The sequence below is a fragment of the Phascolarctos cinereus genome, unplaced genomic scaffold (genome assembly GCF_003287225.1).
Source record: "Phascolarctos cinereus isolate Bilbo 61053 unplaced genomic scaffold, phaCin_HiC Scaffold_3;HRSCAF=262, whole genome shotgun sequence".
Lineage (NCBI taxonomy): Eukaryota > Metazoa > Chordata > Mammalia > Diprotodontia > Phascolarctidae > Phascolarctos > Phascolarctos cinereus.
The window spans coordinates 213,487,914-213,513,757 of NW_027555736.1; the positions used below are offsets into that span (position 1 = coordinate 213,487,914).

Genomic DNA, 25,844 nt, shown 5'->3' on the forward strand with positions numbered 1-25,844 from the left:
TTTAGTAACATCAACCACCTTGATGTTTTATTCCTGAGCAAAGATACTCTAGAAATGCAAACTCTGCTTGTTACACTGACTCAAGATCAGAAAGTTTTAATTGATGGCAAATGTTTTTAGCTGAAATATCAAAATCTGAACATTTAATGGATTTATTTTATACTTTAACACTTAAATATAGCCTATTGATGAGAGAACCTTCCTTAATTACTTGACTAATTAAGATTTCTATCAGAAACTTTTGAAATAACCGTAGGCCATAGAGGAAAGACACATTTTACTCATCCAGTCAACAACCTTCTTACCCAATAACAGACAGTTAACTGAATCTAGATATAGTATCAATAGGAAGGTTTTAATTACATTTTGAAATTAAGATAGAGTGGGATAAAAACTTAGTCACAGGATGATTAGATCCCAGTTATTGAAAACATGCAGTAGAGGATGGCACCTTATTCTTTTGTTTCCTCTTCCTGATGTAGATCTTGAAGTGCTTCACTATGACAATCTTTCCCAATCATTTCTAACAAGCAGTGAACCTCAGTGTTGCTTTATAGAACATTCTTGTTACTGGTTGACTTCTCATTTGTGAAATCTCCAACTGCCCTTACCTCGAGGGTATCCCACTCAAAGATTCCCGTGGATGATAGCTGAGGGCTGTTATAAGTAGAACAACTAGGATTTGCTTTGTTGTGTCCTTTCCCAAAATCATAATCAATCCAAAGCCTAAAGTAATTAAATTGACCTCCCATGCGCAATCCATTTGGTATAGTCTGTTGTCCATAATTCAAATACATATAATGATCATTTGTGTATGTGTACCTTGCGATGTTGGGGGAAATGGTAAACAAGATTTGTCGTTCCTTTGAAACTGGTCCTTGACTTCCCAGGAATGAGATGAAAAGCCACCAAATATATAGCCATCCCTGTCCTTTAACACTAATAATCATGGACCTTTGTCTATAATATTCCCACAAAGTTTTGCAAAGCTGTAGCCATGAATTTGAGAAGAAAAAAAAATCAGTTTCCATGTGTGCTGTAGTTTGGTAGGCAGGTTGATTTAAAGAATGATATGAATGTTAAGAAGGGTCATGAATTCTTTATCAAGCTCTGTGTGAGAATGCAAAAGAAGGAATACTTGTCGATGATCACATGTAAAAATGTGGAGATCTGGGACACTTTAAGCAGCCAGTCACCAATCAAGTTGTTGTCATAGCACCTGTGTGTGCTCTTCAACCTGGGCAGGGCAGGAGTTGGGAGGGGGGGTAGGGCTGGTGTTTGTTTCAGTAATAAGAGCAGTTGAGCCAACACCTTTACACCAGAGGCAAAATCTTGCCTTTTCTTCACATTCCACCCTTTCAGTTCATTGCTATAGTCCTGCACGTGTACTACAGAGGTAATCAGATCCTCTATAAACTCTTGGATATGACTTGCTTTCACATGCTCAAATGGTACATGTAACATCTTCCTGATCATGTAGCTCTTCTCCCCTGCATTTCCTTTTAATAGTTCTAACATCAAAATTACAAACTATTCTTTGGTGACATATTCACTAGTATCCAAGCTAGTCCCCAGCAGGTCACTATTTCTCATTCCTTCATAGAGCCTGGCTCTCATTTTCTTAGGTAAGACATCCCTAGAGTAAGCTTATGATGGAATCCTGAAGTGGCCAACTTGCCTCAAGCAAAATCCTCTGGCCTGGCCAGTTGCCCCTGAGCTCCCTTGTAAGGCTTTCCAGCCCTGAGGGCAGTGCTGGACCACAGCAGCCATCCTTGTCCCATGCAGCCACTCCTCCAGCCACCATGGGCTCAATTAGCATTTTAAAAGGGAGATTTGCAATAGAGAAATTCCATTTAAAGTTACTGTAAACAATAAAACATATTTGGGAGTCTACCTGCCAAGACAAACCAAGAAACTATATGAACACAATTATAAAAGGCTTCACACAAAGTCAGATCTAAATACTCTGAAAAATATCAGTTGCTCATGGGTAGGCTGAGCTAATATACTAAAAATGACAATTCTACCTAAATTAATTTATTTATTCAGTGCCATACCCATCAAACTGCCAACAATTATTTTATACAGCTAGAAAAAAGTAGCAACAAAATAAATATGGAAGAACAAAAGATCCAGAATATCAAGGGAATTAATGAAAAGAAATTCAAGGGAAGGTGGCCTAGCCATACCAGATCTTAAATTGTATTATAAAGCAGCAATCATCAAAACTACTTGGTACTACTTGGTACTGGCTAAGAAATAGAGTGGTGGATCAGTGGAAAAGGTTAGATACACAAGACATAGTAGTTAATGACTATTAATAGGCTGTTTGATAAACTCAAAGACTACAGCTTCTGGAATAAGAACTCCCTATTTAACAAAAACTTCTTGGAAAACTGGAAAATAGCATGGTAGAAACTAGATATAGACCAACATCCTATACCGCATACCAAAATAAAGTCAAAATGGTTACAAGATTTAGATATAAAGGCTGATACTGTAAGCAAATTAGGAGATCAAGAGATAGTTTATTTGTCAGATTTATGGAGAATGGAAGAATTTATGCCCAAACAAGAGATAGAGAACATTATGAAATGCAAAATGGATAATTTCGATAGCATTAATTGAAAAGTTTTTGTACAAAGCCAATGCAACCAAGATTAAAAGGAAAGCAGACAGCTGGGAAACAATTTTTACAATTAGCATCTCTGATACAGGCCTCATTTCTAAAATATATAGAGAACTGAGTCAAATTTATAATAATACAAGCCATTCCCCAATTGATAAATAGTCAAAAGATATGAACAGGCACTTTTCAGAGGAAGAAATGAAAGCTATCTATAGTCATGAAAAAAATGCTCTAAATCACTACTGAATAGAGAAATGCAAATCAAAACAACTCTGAGGTAACACATCACATCTACCAGATTGGCCAACATGACAAAACAGGAAAATGATAAATGTTGGAGAAGATGTTGAAAATTGGAAAACAAATGCATTATTGGTGGAGTTGTGAACTGATCCAACCATTCTGGATAGCAATTTGGAACTGGGCTCAAAGGGCTATAAAAATGTGAATAACCTTTGACACAGTAATACCACTTCTCGGTCTGTATCCCAAAGAGATCATACAAATGGACAAAGGACCCACATGTACAAAAAGATTTATAGCAGCTACTTTTGTGGTGTCCAAGAATTGGAAATTGAGGTGATGCCTATCAATAGGGGAATGGCTAAGCAAGTTGTGGTATATCAATGTGATGGAATACTATTGTTCCGTATGACATGATGAACAAGTAGACTTCAGAAATACCTGGAAAGACTTTTATGAACTGATTCAGAGTGAAGTGAGCAGAACCAGGAGAATATTGTACACAGTAACAGCAATTGGGTGATGACTATCTTTGATACACTTAGTTCTTCTCAGCAGTGCAAGAATCTAAGACAACTCCAAAAGTCTCATGATGGAAAATGCTATCCACATCCAGAGAAAGAACTGTGGAGTCTGAATGCAGATTGAAGCATATTATTTGCTCTCTCTCTCTCTCTTTCTCTTTCTCTCTCTCTTTTTGTTTCTTCTTTTTCATGGTTTCTCCCATTGGTTCTCATTTTTCTTTACAATGTAACTAATGTGAAAATATGTTTAATAGGAATGTATATGTAGATTTTACATTAAATTGTATGCCATCTTGAGGAGAGGGAGAAAATTTAAAATTCAAACTCCTATGGAAGTGAATGCTGAAAACTAAAAATTAATTAATTAATCAATTAATAATTAAAATTTTAAAAAATAAAATGGAGATTTGCTTTGGAGATAAAACAAGGACAATGGTACAAAGATCTTCACTTAACAGTTCAAGAGTACAGTCTTGGGGGCAGCTAGGTGGTGCAGTGGATAGAGTACCAGCCCTGGAGTCAGGAGTTTCTGAGTTCAAATCCAGCATCAGAGACTTAACAGTTACTAGCTGTGTGACCCTGGGCAAGTCACTTAACCCCAATTGCCTCATCAAAAAAAAAAAAGAGTACAATCTCCCATAAATCACCTAAATCTCTAGGAAGAGTGGGCTATGACTTAGTACTGTTTCTACATAATTTTGGTGCTGCCACCACCACCACCAAACAAAAACACCAGCTTATAACATTTATGTAGCACTTCAAAATTCAGAACATGCTTTTCAAATATTAAATCATTTCACCTTTGCCATAACCCTGGGAAGCAGCAGCTATTGTCTTACCCTTTTTACAGATGAGGAAAATAAGGTATATAGAGGTTTAAGTGACTTGCCTAAGGTCAAATAATTAGTAGACATCCTAGGCTTGTTTGAACCTAAAGTCTTCTTAACTCCAGGGCCAGACCTCTCTGCATTGTGCCACTTACGTACCTCCAAGTTACACCATCTTCACATCAAGATACTCGTGTGACAACACAAGAAGTCTTTACATCAAAACCCTTTATGTGGATCCTGAAAGATTCTCTCAAGGTCACATTTTCCTCCTTTCCCTATATCAGTGCTGGGCTGACTGCAAAACCTGGCATGAACTCTGACTCCTTGACTCCGGATTCCTAGACAACTGGAGATTCCCTCCCCTGACCTTTTACATTCTCAAGCTTAGGTTCTCCAGATTAATTTCTTTCACCTAAAATGAAATAAAATATACCAAAGCCTCTCTCTCAACTGTATTGTTTTTCAACAAATGTTGCCAATATTTCTGTTCAAAACATTACCATTACATTTCATCATGCTTGTTTTTTTGTTTGTTTGTTCGTTTTTTCCTGAAACAGGCTTCTTAGAGCTTGTTCCATATGAGGAAATTGCATCTGTCAAGCATACAGATGCACTCTGCACATGTGCTAGTCCTTTTTTATATTGGTGAAATTAGAGGATTGTTAAGATATTAGGAGACACCCTGTTCTTCAGGCTGTGCCCTGAGCTTGATATAACAACAATCCTTTGCACTTACTCTCTTCATGATCTCAGCCTCAGCAAAATCCCAAAATTGTTTCTGGTCGTGAAATTCTGCTATGAATCAAACTTGTCACATTGTTGCTGTTACCCTTCAATGTCAAGGCTACTGCGTAGCCATAGGTATTTGTGTGGAGATGTCCCCACACTTCCTAGGCTCTCCCCACTAAGGGTGAGGCTCCAGCACCTGTGTCCTTGCCTACAAGCTGTTTCCTTCACTTTGAAATTAAATTTCTGTTGCTTTCTCTAAGCTGCTTTTTTCAGCTCCAGCCACCCACAGGTTAGAGACCAGTTCCAGTTTGGTTGACAGAATATATTATTAAGGATATGGCTTAGCAGCATCCATTAAATTATCACTAAGAGCAAAAAAATTAAGAACATATACAGCCAGACTGTCCTCATTTTATTTTTTGGACAAGATAGCTAAACCAGCAAGTGAAAGGAAAGTTGTAGATATAGTATACCTCAATTTCAGTAAAGCATTAATGAAACAAAATAAGCAAACAAACAAAAAATAACAACTTTGCAATGCTGTGACTGTGGGCAAGATGGAAAGATATGAAATTGATGACTATGCAGTTGATTGAAATCTATAGTAAAGGATCCCAGGGTTCTATCATAGGCCTTATACTGTTTAGCAATTTTGTCAATACATTGAATAGAAGCTTGGAAAGAATGCTTGGCAAATTTGCAAATGATATACAATTGGGAGGAATGAACATCCTGAATCCTAATCTTGAAAGACTAAACAAGGACAAATTTAACATGCTACTGGCAAGCATCACTATGTCCCTCCCAGCATAACATTAGACTCTACCCATCAAGTCCCAAGATTTAGTAGGTAAGTTGTTTTATGTTGCTAGAGACCAGCCCTTCCTACAATTTCTCAAGGCATACTTATGCCACTTCCTTTACCTCCTTCTCTTCCCTTAGCAAGATACTCATTTCTTAAGAGAAGGGACTGTCTTGCCTTTCATTTGTAACCCTAGTGGTTAGAGCAGTGCTTATACATAGTACACATTCAATAAATATTCTATCTATCTACCCGTCTTCACTTTAAGATTACTCCTGAAATTCTAGACTTCAAAACCAGCTATTGTCTCATCCTTGAATTTCCCTCAGGTTCTGGGGCCCTCTCACGCTAGAATATCCATCCATCTTGATAGCCTTCTCTCACATTATAATATCTCTCTGCCAGACCAGCCTCCTCTCTCCTAGGTCAGTTTCTCTTGGGGGTCTCCATTTTGTGAAGGGGTCCACTGTCAGCCAGCTTCCATCACCTTCCAGGTCTGCTCCTTACTTTCTAAACCTCAAAGCCATACCAAGTCATTTTTAGAATCTTTTTCTGTATTGTCTTCCACACAGGGACAGTCTGTCCTTTTACTTGTATTTATATTCCCAGTGCTTGGCACAGACATTTCTTGAACACTGTGTATTGTTTTGTTATTTTTTTTCTTATCCATTCTTTCTTTTCCTCATTATTATGTTGTATTATTTAAGCCATTCACATTTAAATTTATGATTGTTAAGCTTTTGTTTTCTTCGTTTTTTTTTCTGTGTTAATTTTATTTCTTTCTGTTAAATCAGGTACTTTATCTCTGTAATTAGTTTTGGTTACACTAGTTTAATCCACAAGCTCCCCCTCCCTGGGATCTTATGTGCCTATGCTGTCCTAAGTTCCTAGAGTTTACAAATTTACATGAAATTTTTCTTTCTTTTCCTTCTTTCTTTCCTTATATCATTTTTCTTGCTTGCTTTCTTCTTTCTACTTCTTCCTTCCTTTCTTTATCCCTTAAGTTTTTTTTTCCTTTATGTATCAATTTCCCCTTTTAATTCTTTTCTTAGCCTACTTAGCTAATGTTATGGTTCAAAATCTTATGCTTTCCTCTACAAACCTCCTATAACTTCCTGTTCTGTGTATTTTCTTTGTTGAACTTTTCTCCAATAAATTTTTCTTTTTTTTTCTCATTATTTCTTCTCCTTTTTTTCCTGAAATTTTTTCATGGAATATTTCATCATTTATATATATTTTTACTGTGTTCCTCATAATCATATAAAAGAGTATAAAATTGAAATAATTTCTCTATCCAGTTCGAGTATATTTGTAGCTCTTAACCCATCCTCCTCTTTTTCTTTTCTGTCTCAAGCCTAAAATACCAAATCAAAATTCGCAAAGAAACAATGCCAAAGGGAAGCAATATCTTATGATGGGGAGAATTACAAAGATGAATGCTATTTAATAAAAATGCTTTGAATAAGGAGTTGAAGGGTCTCTGGTGTGAGAAGCAGTAAAGTAGCCTGTGCCACTGGACAATATAATACATGTAGGGAAATTAAATTGTTAAAAAGACTGAAAGGTAGAATGAAGTCAGGTTATGAAGAGCTTTAATAGACAAGTAGAAGGTTTTATATTTCATGGAGGAGGTAGTAGAGAACCACAGTAGTTTATTGTAAAGGGGAGTGGCATGGTCAGTCCTATGCTTTAGAAATATCAATTTGACAGATGGATAGATGGTGGACTAGAATAGGCAGAGACTTGAGGCAGAGAGACCAACCAGAAGATGACTGTAATAATCCAAATGTGACATGATCATGGCCCATACCAGGATGGTTGAAGTGTAAGATGAAAGAATTGGGCGTATATGAGAGATTTTTATGGCATGATTTGACAACTAACTGGATTGAGAGAAAGACAGGGTCAGTGAGAATGAAGAGTTGAGGATGACACTTTGGTTATGAGACTGGAAGGACTGCAGTTAAAGGAGTGAGAAAGTGGGAAGGGTTTAAGAGTAAAGATAATGTTTTGGACATGTTGAGTTGAAGACGACTAGAAGACATTCAGTTTGTGATATCTAATAGATAGTTGTAGATGTGAGAATAGAGATGAAGAGAGAGGTTAGGGATGGATAAATAGATCTGAAAATTCTCTTCATAGAGATTATAATTGAATCTTTGTGAGCTGATGAGATCATGTAATGAAGTAGTTGTTGTTCAATCGTTTTTCAGTCATGTTAAACTCTTTCTGATCCCATTTTGGGTTTTCCTGGCAAAGATACTAGAGTGATTTGCCATTTCCTTCTCTAGCTCATTCTATAGATGAGAAACTGAGGTAGAATTAAGTGACTTGTGGAGGGTCACACAGCTACTAAGTGTCTGAGGTCACATTTAAACTTGTACAATGGGTCTTCATGACTTCAGGCCCAGCCCTGTATCAAATGTGCCACCTAGCTGTGGGTAAATGAAAAAGTACAGAAAGATAAAATAAAAGATCCCAAATAAGAGTTTTAGGAGACACTCATAGTTAGTACCGAGAAGAAGATTCGGCACAGGAGACTAAGAAGGAGAAATGAGACAAGTAGGAGAAAAAAACCCACAGGAATGAATAGTGTCATAAAAACTAAATACAAACAAATAAAATACTATCAAGGAAAAGAGCATGATAGACAATGTCTCAAAAGGCTACAAATTGTTCAAGAAGGATGAGGATGGAGAGAAGGCCATTAGATTTGGTAATTAAAAGATCAATGGTAACTTTGGAAAAAAAGCAGTTTCAGTTGAATGATGAATTTGGAAGGCAGACTGCAGAGTGAGAGGATAGAAATCAGAGGCACTGATTATAGAGATCTTTTTAAAGGAGTTTAGTCATGTATAGGAGCTGAAATATAGGATGACAGTTAGGTCTTTCATGAAATACCTCTTTTCTGATCTCCTGCCTTTCTGACTGAACCTCTAGATCATTTGCTAGCTTATCAACCATATCACTTCTTCTAATTATGGATAACTCAAAGGTTCTACACTTTCTTAGTTACATCATCAGCTGCCATGGGTTTCACTATCGTTTCTATACAAATGACACACTCTCTCTCTCCTTCTCCCTCTCTCTGTCTCTCTCTGTCTCTCTCTCTGTCTCTCTCTCTCTCTCACTCTCACTCTTTCTCTTGTGTGTATGTATACATGCATGCATGTATGTATGTATGTATGTATGTCTCAGTCTCTTCTCTGAGATTCAGTCCAGCATCACCAATTGTCATTTGAACCATTCAAAGGGGTGATCCTAGGGACATCTTAAATCCAAAATGTCAAAATTGTACTACTTCTCTTCCTCTTCTCCCAGGTCCCTTGACTTATGAACTTCTATATTCCTGCAAAGGCAGCATCATAATTCTGATGACCTTGGCATTATGCTCAACTCCTTACTCTCCCTCTCCCCACATATGCCATCAGTTGTCAAATCTTGCCATTGATACCTCTACCATACCTCTTACCCCTGACCCCTTCTTTCTACAAATAGAAATACTTCCTTAGGTAAGGTTACACCTTGATCACTGCAGCAGTCTCCTAGCTCAAATCCCTCACCAGTTCAGTGCATCCTACATACTACTGACCAAGTGATTTTTAAGTGAAGATCTTACCATATGAATCCCCTACTCAATCAGTTCTAATGATTTTCTTTTTTTAAATTTTCATATTAGTCATGTTGTAAAGAAGAATTAGAACCAATAGGAGGAACCACAAGAAAGAAGAAACAAAACAAAACAGAAGGGAAAAAAAGAGCAGATAGTATACCTCGATCTGTATTCAAACTCCATAGTTCTTTCTCTGGATGTGGATAGCATTTTCCATCATGAGACTTTTGGAATTGTCTTGGATCCTTGCATTGCTAAGAAGAGATATGTCTATCAAAGTTAGTCATTGTACATTGTGGCTGTTACTGTGAACAATGTTCTCCTGGTTCTGCTTACTTTGCTTACCAGCAGTTCATTCAAGTTTTTCCAGGTTTTTCTGAAGTCTGCCTGCTCATCGTTTCTTATGGCACAATAGTATTCCATTACATTTATATACCACAAGTTGTTCAGCCATTCCCCAACTGATAGGCATCCCCTCAATTTCCATTTCTTGGATGCCACAAAAAGAGCTGCTATAAATCTTTTTTGTACATGTGAGTCTTTTCCCCATTTGTATGATCTCCTTGGAATACAGATCTAGAAGTGATATTGTTGGGTCGAAGGGTATTCACATTTTTATAGCCCTTTGTGCACAGATTGCTCTCCAGAATGGTTGGATCAGTTCACAACTCCACCAACAATGTGTTAGTGTTCCAATTTTCCCACATTGTCTCCAACATTTGTCATTTCATGCTTTTGTTATGTTAGCCAGTCTGATAGGTGTGATGCAGTACCTCAGAGTTATATTGCTTTGCATTTCTCTACTCAATAGTGATTTAGAGCATTTTTTCATATAACTATAGATAGCTTTACTTTCTTCATCTGAAAACTGCCTGTTCATATCCTTTGATGATAATGGTTTTCTATTTACTCTAGGATAAATAGCAAAATCATCTGTTTGGTATTTAAAATCCTGTACGGTTTGGCCTTAATGTATCTTTCCCACTTTATTGGACATTACTCCTCTTCTGGCACTCTGTAATCTAACCAAATTGGCTTTCTTATTGCACCAGACACACCATTTTCTGTCTCTGGTTATTGTGCCTTTGTATTTACTTTCCCACATGCCTAGAATACCTTCTTTCTGTTCACCTCAGAAAAGTACATTTCTTCTTTTAAGTTGCAACTCAAGACCATCTTTTGCATGGAATTTTTCCAGAATTATCCCAACTGCAAGTGTCTTCCTTCCTCAATTACTTTTATTTAACTATATATTTTTTCATTTTTTGTTGGCATTATAAATATTTATATATGTAGTTTCTCCTCCATAAGAATGTAAACTCCTTGATTATTTCATTCAGGAATTATTTACAACCTTGTACTTGTACCCCCAGTGCCATGCATAGTGTCTGGTACATACTAGGTATTTATAGACACTTATTGATCGATCAATTGATCTTCTTTCTATAAGCAGTTAAACTGCATTCATCCCCTGACCATAAAAACAATTCTTGTGTCTGTATCACTCTAATATACCGTAGCTTGTCACACTCAAAAACAATCAGCAAATATCTCCGAATGTTCAATCAGATGATTTGTTTCTCTTAAAAGACTGAGGAGATTTACTCAGCATATGAAAGGGCAGTACCTTAAAAAGATAGCATCTTGCAGCAGGGCAAATCATTATTTTTAACACACAGTACAGTGACTGACACATGGTAGTCATTTCTATATTAATGACAAACTCAAACATTACTTCTTTCAGCACTGACTACTTTGTGTACTACTCCATTGTGTGTGAGACATCCTCCTTGTTAGACTCCAATCTTCTTGAGAACAGGGACTATGTTACATCCCTAATGTCTAGCATAGTGCCTGAGAACAGTGGATGTTTAATGTTTGTTTGTTCAATCTAATCTGAATGATGTATGTGCAGTAGTGTTGAGACTAGAGTAAATCATAATGTGGATGTTGAATATTGAGAAATAAGATTGTTCTGATAGCTATTGTTACACTAGGTTATGCATAAGTCTGAAAGCCAGGTAGTGGAATCTGGGCTTGATGTGGGTGGCAATGAGTTGTCGTATGTTCATGAGCAAGGTAGTGAGATCACAAAACTGATTTAATAATTTTAAAAAGTGTTTGAGAAAGATTAGGCTGAAAGAAAGGCTTTTACAATGATAATCCAAGCATGAGTTTATAAACATATGGACTGGAGTAGTAGCATTCCCATGGTGTCTGATTGTTCTCTTCAAAAGAAACCTATGGAATGTTCCATGATATATTGAACATTCTACATGTCATATACTTTTTCAAAGACAATTTCATCATGAGGTAGAGAATGGGGAAAGAGAAAGTTGGAGAGGCACATGGCTGAGTTGGCTATAGTGCTATAGTTTAGGAATTTTTGTATTTTTTTTTGAGAACCATAGAGCAAGGGAAAAAGTTCAGAACTATGGAAGAGAGGAACTGAACCAGAACAACTGATGTGACAGGAAGCTGTTTATAGATCGGGTACACCTGAGAGCTTGATTCCTCTTGGTGCAGGCAGGTGGTCAACTTCTAAGCTTATTCAAGCAGTGTCCGTGCTGGAGTAAATACAGTCCAGTAAAAGCTTCCATGCTGGATGATGAAACTAGGCTGATACGTGACACGGAATAATTAGAATCTTCACCATATCCTATTCAGCACTGTAGGAGAGGTATATATATATATATATATATATATATATATATATATATATATATATATATATATATATATATATATATATATAAAAATGTGAGTTTTCTATGTATTTATCCCTTTATTCATTGGCATGTGAGTCAGGAAGGTAGGGGTTAGAAGAGTTTGTGTGAAGGGCCTTAGGATGATTTTTACCTCAGGCAAGTTATTTAAATTCCCTGGGGTTCAGTTTCCTCATAACGAGGTTATTAGCATAAGATTTAGAGGGTAAATTCTACCACTTTTGTAACAATGACGTTTAACAATGTGCTTTTCCAATTGTATTTTGTGCTGTGTATTGAATGTGAGTTGTCAGTCCAACTGCATGTCACAATCTGAACAACACACATTTTTTTCATCCACTTGGCCTTTCCTGTGGCATTGTCAAATCAAACTCTTGAGTGATTATGGCTTTGCAAAGTCCCAAACCCTGGTGAAAAACAAATGATGTTATCCAGAGGAAGGAGTGCCTAAAAGACCTGATCATCTCCAGGAAATCCACCTACCATTGCATTCTTTACTGGTTCTCCTTTTCCACAATGGCATAAACCTTTGGCAAACACAACGCTCCCCCTTTTTATGTCTCTCTTGGCATTTTTGATGAGAAAGTTATTGAATAAGGTTATTTTTTATTGGCATGTCTTATTAAAAAGTTTTTGAATAATCTTGATTTCCCTAATGCATCTTGTTACATCCCAACAAATGGTCACACAACAGTTTCCAGCCACTGTTGGGACATTCCTTAATGCTATGACCTGACTGGTTATTTTTTTTTTCTGACTTTAAGTTTTACTATCTTTACCACAATGTAACAGTACTATGTAAATAGAGTTGAATAGAGGAAGAATTGATTTCTCCAAATAGTGAAAGAAATAATGCTAGGGATACAGCTTAGAGATAGACTATGTCAACATCTAAAAGTAATTTTGAGTGTCAAACCAGAGACTTTATATCAAAAATCTCACAGATTTGTGCTGAACAAGTCCTAAATCTTAGATCTAAAAGGGACCTTAGAGATCCTCTAGTACAACTCCTTAATTTTACAGCTGAAGAACTGAGGTCTAAAGAGATAATGTGATTTGCCTAAGGTCACAAAGGTAGTAAGAGTCAGACCTCCTGATCAGACCTTTACCATGCCACTTCTGGACAACTACAAACTATCTCAGTTTTTGGGACTTGGCAAGCTGCAGATTCCCTGGTGTAAACCTGGCCTGCCTGTTGGATTGCATTTGTTCTTTTCCCAGTTCCTCCGCTATATCTTTAGCCTTAGGAGAAGATTGTCCTCCATCATGCCCCACTACTACAATCATTGCCACCTGTTGACCTTGCCCCAGGAGAGATATAACACTGTGAGTCTAGGGTAGAAGGGAAGTTGGATGAAACCCAAAAGGATCATGGTGGGAAGAATTCAATGGTGGACCCAGATGCTGCTCCTGGGTTCACTGAATCAGCAATTGTTTCTCCCATCTGCTCTTTTCCTGAATGCCACTAGAGTAAGGGGAAAAAAAAGAGTCAGGTTTTCAGGAGCTAACACCTTCTTCTCCACTAGCGAGTGAGGCATTTTCTCCCTCCAATCAGCCTTAGGAAGAGAATTATTAGGAGGAGAGTGGATAGTTAAATATTACTTGCTTGGATGGTAAAAGGGGAAAATTAGGGCAGATGGCAGGACAGATGGAATCAACTGTCACCTAATTCAATTTTTTCCCTGTTTTTTGTTTATTTGTTTCTGATCCAACAAAGTCTCTTCCTACTTTGACTAACCAGCTGGCATGGGAATGGAATGCTTGAGTATACAGCAGATTATTTAATCTCTACTCTTAAATCTCTCATGCTACCTAAGTAGCAGAAACAGAGATTGAGGAGAATGCTTTTATACTGTTTTCGATTAAGGTAATGGGAGGAGGTGTCAAATTTCTTTTCTATTAATCACGTCATTTTAATATTATAATTTTGTCGATGTTCATTTCACATTAATCGATCTATAACATATTTGAATCTATACAATGAGCTCTATAATAAATCAATATTTTAGCTTATTGACTTGCATTAATCATTTTCTTTTGAAAATATCCTATATGGACATCCCTTAAGACTTCAATTTAATATTCTTAGATTTTCTAGTTCAAGTCCTTAGCAATAAGGATCTTCCATTACATATTGTATTAAGATGAGTGTATGTACAATAAGTGTTTATTGATAGCATGAACGATTGAATGAATGAATGAATGAATGAATGTGCAAAGTTAAAAAGTCTGGGGCGATATTAAAACATAGCATATTTTTAGAATTTTTGGACTAGCTAAATATTTCTTGCTAACAGCATGTTATATATACACCCCAGAGAAAGAGAAAGACATGTATGCAAATCCAGCATCTGACACAATGGCTACATGACCCTGAGCAAGTTTTTTCAGCTCTCAGGCAGCACTCTAAGACTTCAAATTGCAGAGACTGTCCTGACTTGCATTAGTAAATAGAGTTTCCTATGTCAAAGAAATCATAAATATTTCTTATATGCACTCAATGTCTTAGAATAGAAAGTTAATGTTTTAACGAGTTATTCATATTATGTGGTTTGAAAATGTCAATTTACCCAAATAATAGCAGTATCAGAAGCAGCAGTAGTAGTGGTGGTAGTAGTAGTAGCAGCAGCAGCTAAGATTTATAGAGTACTTACTATATGTCAGGTATTATGCCAAATGCTTTATAAAGATTGTCTCTTTTGATCCTTAACAATGCATTATTATCCTCATTTTAGTGAGGAAACTGAGACAGACAGAAATTAAGTGACTTGCCTACAGTCACATAGCTGGCAAGTATCTGAGGCCAGATTAGAACTCAGATCTTCGTGACTTCAGGCCTAACTCTCTATTCATTGTGCCAGCTAGCTGCGAAGAAACATATTAGAAAATTATTCATTAGAAAAGTGCCTATTTATCATATTTTTAATCAGGATGAGAAGTTGCAAGAAAACTATTAAAAGGCAACTTGGAAAACTTATTTATTTGACTTTTATTTTGAAACAATAACATCTTCATATCCAGTTGCATGATTACTTTGGCATTAGACTCTTTTTTCCCCTAAACATTAATGTGGAAACCTTCTCCCCAAAATATTCCTAATCCTATGTCTTATCATGGTGTTACCTATTAAAAGCAATGCCAGAGAATTCCAATTTCTGAAAGTTCTGAAAGCACCATGCTAGAAATAAGTTGAGTATGTCCCCAACAATAGATTGAGTTTATGTTCGAAGGCTCAACCTTGAAAAATTGGAAGAGGCTGCTTCATTATCAGAAGGCAAGGTCGTATGGGTATGAAATATTTGGCCACAAGGATCCATAAAATAAAGAAAAAAATAATAGACTAGTTCTGATAGCTTCTCCTACTTCTGTAGTGGCAGAAGAATCAGTGAATATTAAGAATCCCACAGTTTTTGAAATATCTGCAAACTTAAACTTAGCTTTTTGTAAGCTAAATGTGAGTTCCTTATGCAATGACCAGTAATTGAATCCACCACAGAAAGAACTGCATCATATCGCTATACTCATTCTTGCTATAAATAACATTTTTTTAAAAAGGAAAAGACCATTGGAACTTAATGTAAAAACCAAAAAAAAAAAATAGAACAACTCTCTAAGATATTTGGAACATTAGTTTTTTACCAGTGTTTGCTGCAGAGGATAATGAGATAGATATAGTTAATCAAAAGCTTATAAAACCTTCTAAACTAAATAAACATACACTTTGGTACTCAGTCACTTAAAGTTTAAAAAAATAGAAATATTTAAAGATAGTGAATACCACATTGGTAAACAGGAATGAAGAAAAAGGAATGAGGGAGACCAAAGGATAATAGACTACAATGAAGTAGCTTTACAATGTTTGTCATGAGTACTTTCTTTGACAAAAGAATTTGTAAGTGATGGACATAAGTAACAACCATTAAATTATAAAAATGAAATGCGTTATATTTTTAACTGATAGAAAATAACCCATTGCTGATATGAAAGTTATTCCTATAAGAAGGTAGGGGTCCACCTTGACCCAAACTAGCATAGAAAATCCAGACTTGTCAATTAATTAATTTATCAAATTTATGAATTAGATGAGAATAATTCTTAAAGATCCTTATTAAATAAACTAAAGGCATAAAGGTCTGTAACTACTTTGGAAAGATTAAAAGGCTTTCAGTTAGCAGATGAAATGAGATGGCAGTGATTGAATTGAGATTGGTGAGATTCAGTCATGCCCTGTGGAAATCGGATAAAATAGCAAGCTCTCTTGAAATAGAATATTCCAATTGCACTTCAGCCTAGTGTTAGAACAGTTTCAACCAAGCTCCTGAGAGAATGATTTGAGATGAGGGAGGGAGGAGGAGGAGTAAGCCTTTATTCTGCACACCTTGACCACAGTGTGGTTTTGTGAACTTCAAAAGGTCAAAATATTTGGAGTTTATCATTGGAAACCTAGCAATGTCTTCAGAATAACAATGGCTGACATTAGTATCTGCATTGAGAGACTAGGATAAGCTAGAAGCAAAGGGTAAAGGATGCTTCTTGACTTTTTCAGGAGTATAGTAAAAAAAATGCATATACATATATACATACATATACATATATACATATACTTACATACATACATATATACATATACATATATACATATACTTACATACATACATATATACATCCATACATCCATATATATATATATATATATATATCAAGAACTTCATGAGCATCTCACCAAGAGAAAAGAGGACTCCTTCCAAGCAGAAGCTGTGTTACCCTTTGTCATATGTGCTCGGTGAAACTTGAACCCATTTTTCCTCTGGATGCTGGATATATTTGTGGCAGAGTGTACCCCTGATTTGGAACATGTTAAGTAGCAATTATTCTTACTATTTCACATTAGTAAATATTGGTTACTAAAAGCTAGGTAACTTTGGCTGGCTAATTGATATTAACTAATAATCAAAGAAGAATATTGTAATGTGGGTTCATGAGTGACAATGTTAGAGAAATACCTCCCCCAATCCAATCATCAGAATTACCCTTAGAACACTGGGAGATGAAGAAGAAGAAAGTTCCCTTACTTCAAAAGTTGAAGAGGAGATAAAACATATTCCTGGATTTAATTCTCAGTGAGAGAATTAATTGTGAAAGAAGAAATGATTGAAACTCTGGAAAAAAGTAACTCTCTCTTGGAGTTTCCAATAGATGAGAAGAAATCCAAGCATTTCTGATACCTACTTAGATTTTGGGAAAACTGATTTCAAAGAGTTCATAGGAAAGAAATGTAGGTTCCCATCATCAAAAGTGCTATAAGAAAAGTCATACTCAAAGAGATATACGATGGTCAAGGATGATATTCTGAAGACATAAAAGAAAATAATTCCAGTGATGAGAAAAAATGGATGTGAAGAAATGGAAGATATGGATGCAATAGTAATCACTAAATCTAGTAAGATTTTTAAAATGCACAGAAGATATGCCAAACAACAGAAGATAAAAGTAAGAGTATGGCATGATTCCATAAAAACAGTATAACAAATGTTAAATTTCAGTTTCAGCTGAAGCAATTCAGTAAAGCTAAGGACATTAAAAAGAATATTTTGTTTGGTGGTGTTGGTGGTGGAGTTTTTGGGGGGATTTTCTTTGTTTATTTTTTCTGCTTTGGGGAAAATAGGATCAAGGAAGAGATAAGTCCTTTGATGATGGTAGATAAGATAAGGATAACTGAAAAGAGAAAAAAAGACTAAATTCTTATTTTGTTTCCATTTTCTCTCACAAAGAAAAAAAACACCTTTGTCATAGGGATGATGGAACAAAATGACTAATAGGCTATTCCCAATATAAATAAAACATAGTAAGGTTTATGAGTAATAATGTTAGAGAAGCCACCTCTACATTCTCAGGGTTACCCTTAAAATCCTGAAGGGGAGGAAAATTTCTTTTAATTCAAAGTTGAAGGAAATAAGGAATAAGGAAATAAGAAATAAGGAAGAAAAATTATAGTAATTCTCAGTGAGAGAATAAGTTGTAAAAAAAGAAATGATTGAACCTGTGGGTTAAAGTAACCATTTTCTATTAGCTTTGCAATAATGAGAAGAAATCCAAGCTTAGTCTCACACCAACCCTTTATTTTGAGAAAGATGATATCAAAGAATTCATAGGAAAGAGAGATAGCAAACCGTGATTAAGTCACCTGGTCCAGATGAATTATATCAAGTACTGAAAGAATAGGCAGACCTGATTATAGAAACAGTCAGTTATATTTCCAAGATCATGAAAAAAAGAGAGTCACAACAACCTAAAAGAAAAAATTTCCTGCTTTTCATCTTCTAAACAGGGAGGTAGGAGGGGAAGGGGTTAAGAGAAACAGAGTGTGGTTGTGATAAGAGGGAAGTTGGGAAATGGTCAGAAATAAAACAGACTTTTGAAGAGGGGCACAAAGGATAAATAGAAGAGAATAAGATTACCAATCACAATTGTAAATGTGAATAGCATGAACTCGCCCATATAATGGAAGAGGGAAGAATATATTAGTAACTAGAATCTGATTATATGTTGTTTATAAGAGACACACTTGAAATAGAAAGATTTAAAATAAGGGACTAGAACAGAATATATGATGCTTTATCTGAAGTAAAAAAGGATAGGGGTAGCAATCATGATCCCAGACAAAGGAAAAGCAAAAATAGATTTAATTAAAAATGATAATTAAGAAAATTGTGTGTTGCTAAAAGGTATCACAGATAATGAATTAAAATCAACAATGAACATATGTGCACCAAATGGCAGAGCATCCAAATTCTTAAAAGAAGAGTTAAGTATGTTATTAGGAGAAATATACATTAAAACTATAGTGGTGGGGGACCTTAACTTTCCCCTCTCAGAAATATCTAACCATAAAATAAATAAGAAAGAGTTAAGCAGATGATCAGAATTTTAGAAAGATTAGATATGATAGACCATTGGAGGAAACTGAATGTGGACCATCATACAAAAAAAAAAGTATTTTCTGAAAGACTCTTGGAAGTATACATTAAAAATTAATTGGAGACAAAGTTCCATAGGCAAAGCCAAAATAGCGGAGCAGAGAAAGCACTTAACTGAGCTCTCCCAACATTTGCCTGCAAACAAATTTAAATTAACACCTCAACTTAAATTCTAGAGTGGCATAACCAAAAAAAGGAGGAAAGGAGGGAGGGAGGGAGGGAGGGAGGGAGAGAGAGAGAGAGAGAGAGAGAGAGAGAGAGAGAGAGAGAGAGAGAGAGAGAGAGAGAGATTCTTGTAGCCCAAGAGAACTTAGGAGGTAGGAAAGAGAGACCTGCACACAGAAGTGGAAGCTGACCTGAAGCCCACATGAGTGTAACACCAATGATGGTACTATGTGATAAAAGAAGCAGTAGTAGCTTTGGGAGCTCTCAAGTCAGAGAACTGGTAAGGAGAGCTGGCAAATGGTGAAAAAGAAATACAGGGGATCCCTGTGCTAGCACTGGATGTAGGAACATATGCTGTTTGGCAACTTTATTACATATACCCACTTCTGGGTCATATTTTAAATGTGGAGAGGAACATTTTCAGTCAAGAGAAAGTGGTAGCCTTGCGGCACAGTATTATTTCTAGTCCCGATGGAACAGAGACCTTTTTGGACAAGGACAAGAGTGAAGACCATTAGAGCAGTGAGCCAACCTCTCCTTAGATCACATCACATTAAAGAACCAAAAACTCCTAAATCTTCAGAAGTAGCTCTGAAAACAGCAGTGTGAAAAAATCTGAAAGCTTGAGAAAGTCCCTCTTCCTGTCCCTATGCCAGAAACAGAGCCTAAATTTAACATAAAGTTCAAAGTAAAAAAAAAAAAGAAAGAAAAAGAAATGTTCAAACAACAAAAAATAATCTACCAAAAAAAAAACTTCTATGGTTATGGGTAAGTTCCAGGTACAAATTCAGGAAAAACAACAACACCACCAACAACAAATGAAGTGAAAACAGAAAGAGGGAAAGCCTCAAAGGAAAAAAAAAAAGAATTTGACACAATCCAAATAAAAATCCCTGGAAGAACTCAAAAAGTTTTTTTTTCAAAATCAAGTAAGTATGGTGGATGAAAAATTAGGTAAAGAAATGAAAACAAAGGAAAAAATGTATGAGAAGACAATGGCGTGGCAGAGGAGGCGCTAAAATACTAAAGAAAATAAGACTTTACAAAAACAGAATTAGCCAAATGGAAAAAGAGGTACAAAAATTTGCTAATGCAAAGAACTCCTTAGAAAGTAAGAATTAACCAAATGGAAAAGAAAGTTACAAAAGCTCACTGAAGAAAAGAATTCCTTAAAAATTAGAATTGGACAAGTAGAACCTAATGATTCCCTGAGGAATCAATAAAACACTCAAATAATGTCAAAAGACTGAAAAAATAGCAAAAAAAAAAGAGTGAAATATCTCCTTTTGGTGGTGGTGGTGGTGGTGGTGGTGGTGGTAGTGATGGTGGTGGAAAAACAACTGGCCTGAAAAATAGATTAAGGACAGAGAATTTTACAAGTATTAGAGTACCTGAAAACCACTATTAAAGAAAGAGACTAGACATTATATTTCAAGAAATCATCTAGGAAACCTGCACAAATATCCTAGATAATAACCAAGAATAATCAACCCAACAAAACTGAGCATAATACTTGGAGGGGAAAAATGAGTTAATCAAATAGAGGACTTTTAAACATTCCTGATAAAAAAAAAAAAGACCAGAGCTAAGTAGAAAATTTGACTTTAAATTCAACAGGAGTGTCTATTATCATTACTATTATTCAATGTTGTACTAGAAATACTAGCTATAGGAAGCACTTGAAATTGAAGTAATAAAAATATGCAACACAGAAACAAAACAATCATTCTTTGCAGATGATATGTTGATATACTTAGAGAATCCTAGAGAATCAACAACAACAATAAAAAAACTATTGAAACAACACTTATCAGAATTGCAGGATATAAAACAGACTCACAAAAACCACTGGCATGTCTATATATAAATAATAAAACCTAGCAGGAAGAGATAGAAAGGGAAATTCTATTTAAAATATCTGTGTACAGTATAAAATACTTGGGAGTCTATTTTTCAAGACAGACTGGAATTATATGAACATAATGATAAAATGCTTCACACAAATAAAGACATCTAAATAATTGGAAAAAATTACTTTCTTATGGGTGGGCTGAATCAACATAAAAATTATGATATTATTTACCTTACTTAAACTAATATAAAATTACTTTAGAAACCTAGAAAAAATACTTAGCGTGTTGATTTGGAATTACAAAAGGTTAAGGATATCAATGAAATCAATAGAAAAATATGAAGAAAGGTGACTTAGAAGTATCATATCTCACACTATTTTGCAAAGCAGTAATCTAAAATTTGATACTGGCTAAGAAATAGAGTGATCAATCAGTGGAACAGATTATGTACTTAATATGGAGAAACAAGTGTGCACAGTAGCCTCATGTTTGATAAACCCAAAGATCCTAACTATTTGAGCAAGAACTCACAATTTCACAAAAACTGCTGGGAAAACTGGGAAATAGTCTTGCAGAAACTAGACATGGACCAATGTCTCACATTGTGTACCAAGATAAGCATAAAATTGGTACATGATTTAGACATAAAAGGTTATATTGTGAGCAAATTCTGGGAGCCTGGAAGAAATTACTGTGACCCATGTATAGAAAAAGGATTGGTAAACAATCAAGAGATACAGAGGTTCGTAGGAGGAAAAATTCATATTTTTATTACATTAGATTAAAAAGACTTTGCACAAACAAAATTAATGTGATCAAAATTAGAAGGAAAAACAAGAAACTAGGAGGAAATTCTGTAGTAAATTTATCTTATTAAAGTTTCATTTCTCAAATATACAGGGAACTAAGGCGAATTTATAAGAAAAAAGTTATAATTGCTAAATAGTCCAAAGATATGAACAGGAAATTTTCAGAGTAATAAATCAAAACTATTGATAGACATATAAAAATATTAAAAACCAGTAATAATTAGAGAAATGCATAATAAAACCACTCCAAGTTGACATTTCACAACCATGAGATTGTCTAACGTGACGGAAATGAAAAATGATAAATGCTGGAGAGGATGTGGGAAAACACTATTGGCAGACCTGTGAACTAGTCCATTCATCCTGAGAACAATATAGAACTATGCCCAAATGGCTAAAAATCTGTGCATATGCCTTGACCCAGCAATACTACTAGTAGGACTATATCTTAAGGATTTTTTTTCAAATAAGGAAAATGATCCACATGTACAAAAATATTTATAGGAACTCTTTTTGTGGTAGCAAAGAATTGGAAACTGAGGGGATGCCTATCAACAGGAGAATGGCTGAACAAGTTATTGTGTATGAATGTGATGGAATTCTATTGTTCTATAAGAAATGTTGAGCAGGATGCTTCCAGAAAAACCTTGAAACATCCATATGAATTGATGTAAAATAAAGTGAACAGATCCTGGAGAACAATCTGTACAGTAATGGCAATATCATAAAGAAAATTAATTGTGAAAGATGTAATAACTCTGATCAATATAACTATACACCACAACTCCAAAAGATTAATGACACAAAATTGTATCCACTTGTAGACAGAGAACTGATAGATCCAGAGTGTGTGTGTGTGTGTGTATACACTTCCTTTTTTTTTAAAGAACATGAGCAATGTAGAAATATGTTTTACATCACTACATATATATATATTAGGTATCATTTCTTGCATTCTCAATCTATATGGTAGGGGATAGAGGGAGGGAGAGAATGTGGAAATACAAATAAAAATTAAAAATAAAATCAGAAAAAAACTAATACAGTGGAAATCTTCACTTATTTCTTGACTAGAGAAGAATAAATAGATTTAATCTAAGCCTGTTCATGTGATACAAAACTGGATTGAAGAAAAGACTCATTTGGTCAATATTTTACAACTAGCTACTTAAGTGATATATAGAAATAGTAATCCCTCTTCCCAGTGCTGCCACCTTCACAGATCACATCCCATTGAGCACATATAATTTTCTTGTACATGTGCCCAACCTCAGTTTTAATGACTGTTTCTGTAAAGAATGTCCCCCCATAATATTCTTTCCCATTTTATTGTTGTTTCAAGTGGTTTAGAAGAATGTATTTTCTTCCTCATATTAAGGGGAAAAAAGAATGTTCTTGGAGTTGATATTTGAGGACTTTTCTTCTCCCTTCTTAAACGCAGAGAATTGGAAGGGAGTGATAGTTTGTGGTTTCTGTCAAAAGTGAAATAATGCCCCTGAAAGCTATTTTCGCAGTTACCAAAATGTGTCATGTTGACTCTAACCTTTTCAAAAGGAAATGCTTTGAGGAGTTTTGATTATAAAAAAAAAAAAGTGTATTCCATCCAAACATAGAGAGGATGAAGAAAGTAGAGAAAATATGAATTAAAAGTCCTACTACAGAACATAGCAACTGGCTATTAAAATGAATAAAATCTTAGTATAAGATATATGAATAAAAACTTAGTTTACAGTATTTGTTACATATCAAAATGGTGACCTATTTTCAGGGTTACTTTTCTAAAAATTCACCATATATCCCACTTGATTATGATTATGGTTATGAATGAGATTTACAAATCATCATTGAAAAAATGAAAAATATAAAATGGAGAAAGTAATAAAACCTATCTGACAGAGTTATAAGGTTACGATGTCATAGTGTAGACAAGACAATTAGTAAACCTAAAAACCCTATATAAGCTGTTATTATTATCTCTTTCATCTTACTCAATGAGATGGCCAACATAAAGTTGTAATTTTGATGTTATTATTCCAAATCAGGTAGATAAAATAATTATGTCATTATTGGTAGTATTAGGTGGAAGCTGATAGACTGTTTCAGATGGAAGTGCCATTTAATGCAACCTCTTAATTTCATGGATGAAAAAGTTAAGAGTAACATAAGTGACTTGCCCTAAGTTACATAACTAGCACATGGAGAAACCAGTACACCAATTAACTTCTAAAACAAAGTGCAATATATTGTCTTCACAACGACAAAACTCTAGATGGTTGGAAACTTTTGTTTGGACTGAATTTTTAAAACTTCCATTCTGACATTTTACAGGAAGAAGGAAGCAAGGTAAAGAAATAAACATTTATTAAATACCTGCACTATACTAGGCACCTTACTGAGCATATTTAAAAATATTACCTCGTTTGATCCTCACAACAACCCTGGGAGATAGATGTTACAATAATCTCTATTATACAGTTGAGGAAACCAGGAGAAAAAAGAGGTTAAGGGACATGCCCAGGACCATACAGTAAGTCTCTGAGATTGGATTTGAACTCAAGTCTTCCTGGCTCTAGGCCTATTACTGTATTCACTACACCACTTAACTGACAGAGGGGATAAAACTGGTACATTATTTTGAAGAATCTTGACTGATAGGCTAAGGAATTTTGATTTTATTTAGGAGATGCCCAAGAAGTTTTGAATGTTGCTTGCTTGGTGGTTTTGGTGGTAGTTTTCATTGTTAACATTTATTTTATAATTTTTTAAAAATTTATTTTATTTTTAATTTATAGAATAAAACAAACATTTCCATAACATAGTACAATAAAAAAAATATGATTGCATGTGAAACTGCAAATCTACTATGCACAACTTGCAATTCCTTTCAAATGTGAAATGAAATGATTTCTTCTTTTTCCCCTTTTTTAAAATTCTTCCCTACCCCCTGCCCTAACATTATAAAGGAGTATGTATGTGTGTTTATAATAGACAAAATCACTTATTTGCTTTTTTTTTTTGCTTGGTTTTAGCATCAAAGTGACATCATTAATATTTTGTTCCTGGAATATTGATCTAACAACAGAGGAAGCAGAAGCTAAAGAAAGGGAAACTATCATCAATAGAATCCTAGCATTTGGAGGTAGGAAGAACCATGGAAATCATACAATTCAGGGGTGTCAAATTCAAATAGAAAAGGATCACTGCCACATATTGGCTTAGAAAACCACAAATTAACATTATCTATGTTTTATTGTATTTTATCCCTTTATCTAGTTAATTAGTTAGCTAAACATTTGCCTATTTCATTTAAATCTTATTCAGCTACATTTAGGAGTTTTGCAGTTGCTTACAACTTATTGGTTGTGAGTTTGACACCTCTGATTAGTTAAACATCCTCATTTAACAGATGATAAAACTGAGACTTCAAATGGTTTTCATTCACCAAAAGTCATACAGGTTTTAGTGGTAGAGCTGGAACACCAAATCTGGGGTTCTATGAAATATTACTATATGATATTGGAACTAGATACATGAATCTCAGAGTTTTCTGTATAGGGATTCCCACTGAAGATGTTGCACCATTTGAGATAAGCAAGAGAAAGGATAGAAAGAAGAGAATGGGTTTTTTTAAATTAATTTATTTATTTTTAGTTTTCAACATTAACTTCCACAAGATTTTGAGTTCCAATTTTTCTCCTCATCTCTCCCCTCATCCCACCCCAATATGGCTAGCTTTCTGAATACCCCTCCCCCCAATCTACCATCCCTTCTATCACCCCCTTAACCTTTCTCTTTCCCCCTTCCCATTCTATTTTCCTGCAGGGCAGGATACCTTCCTATACCTCATTACCTGTATATCTTCTTTCCCAGGTACATGTAAAAACAATTTTTCATATTTATTATTAAAACTCTGAGTTCCAAATTCTCTCTCTTCCTCACTCCCC

At 35.1% G+C, this 25,844-nt stretch overlaps 1 pseudogene; it reads right to left on the minus strand.

Moving 5' to 3' along the window:
- Positions 1-452: 452 nt before the first annotated feature.
- The window catches only part of LOC110217770 (MTOR-associated protein MEAK7-like), a 33,400-nt pseudogene continuing 8,008 nt past the window's right edge, over positions 453-25,844 (minus strand).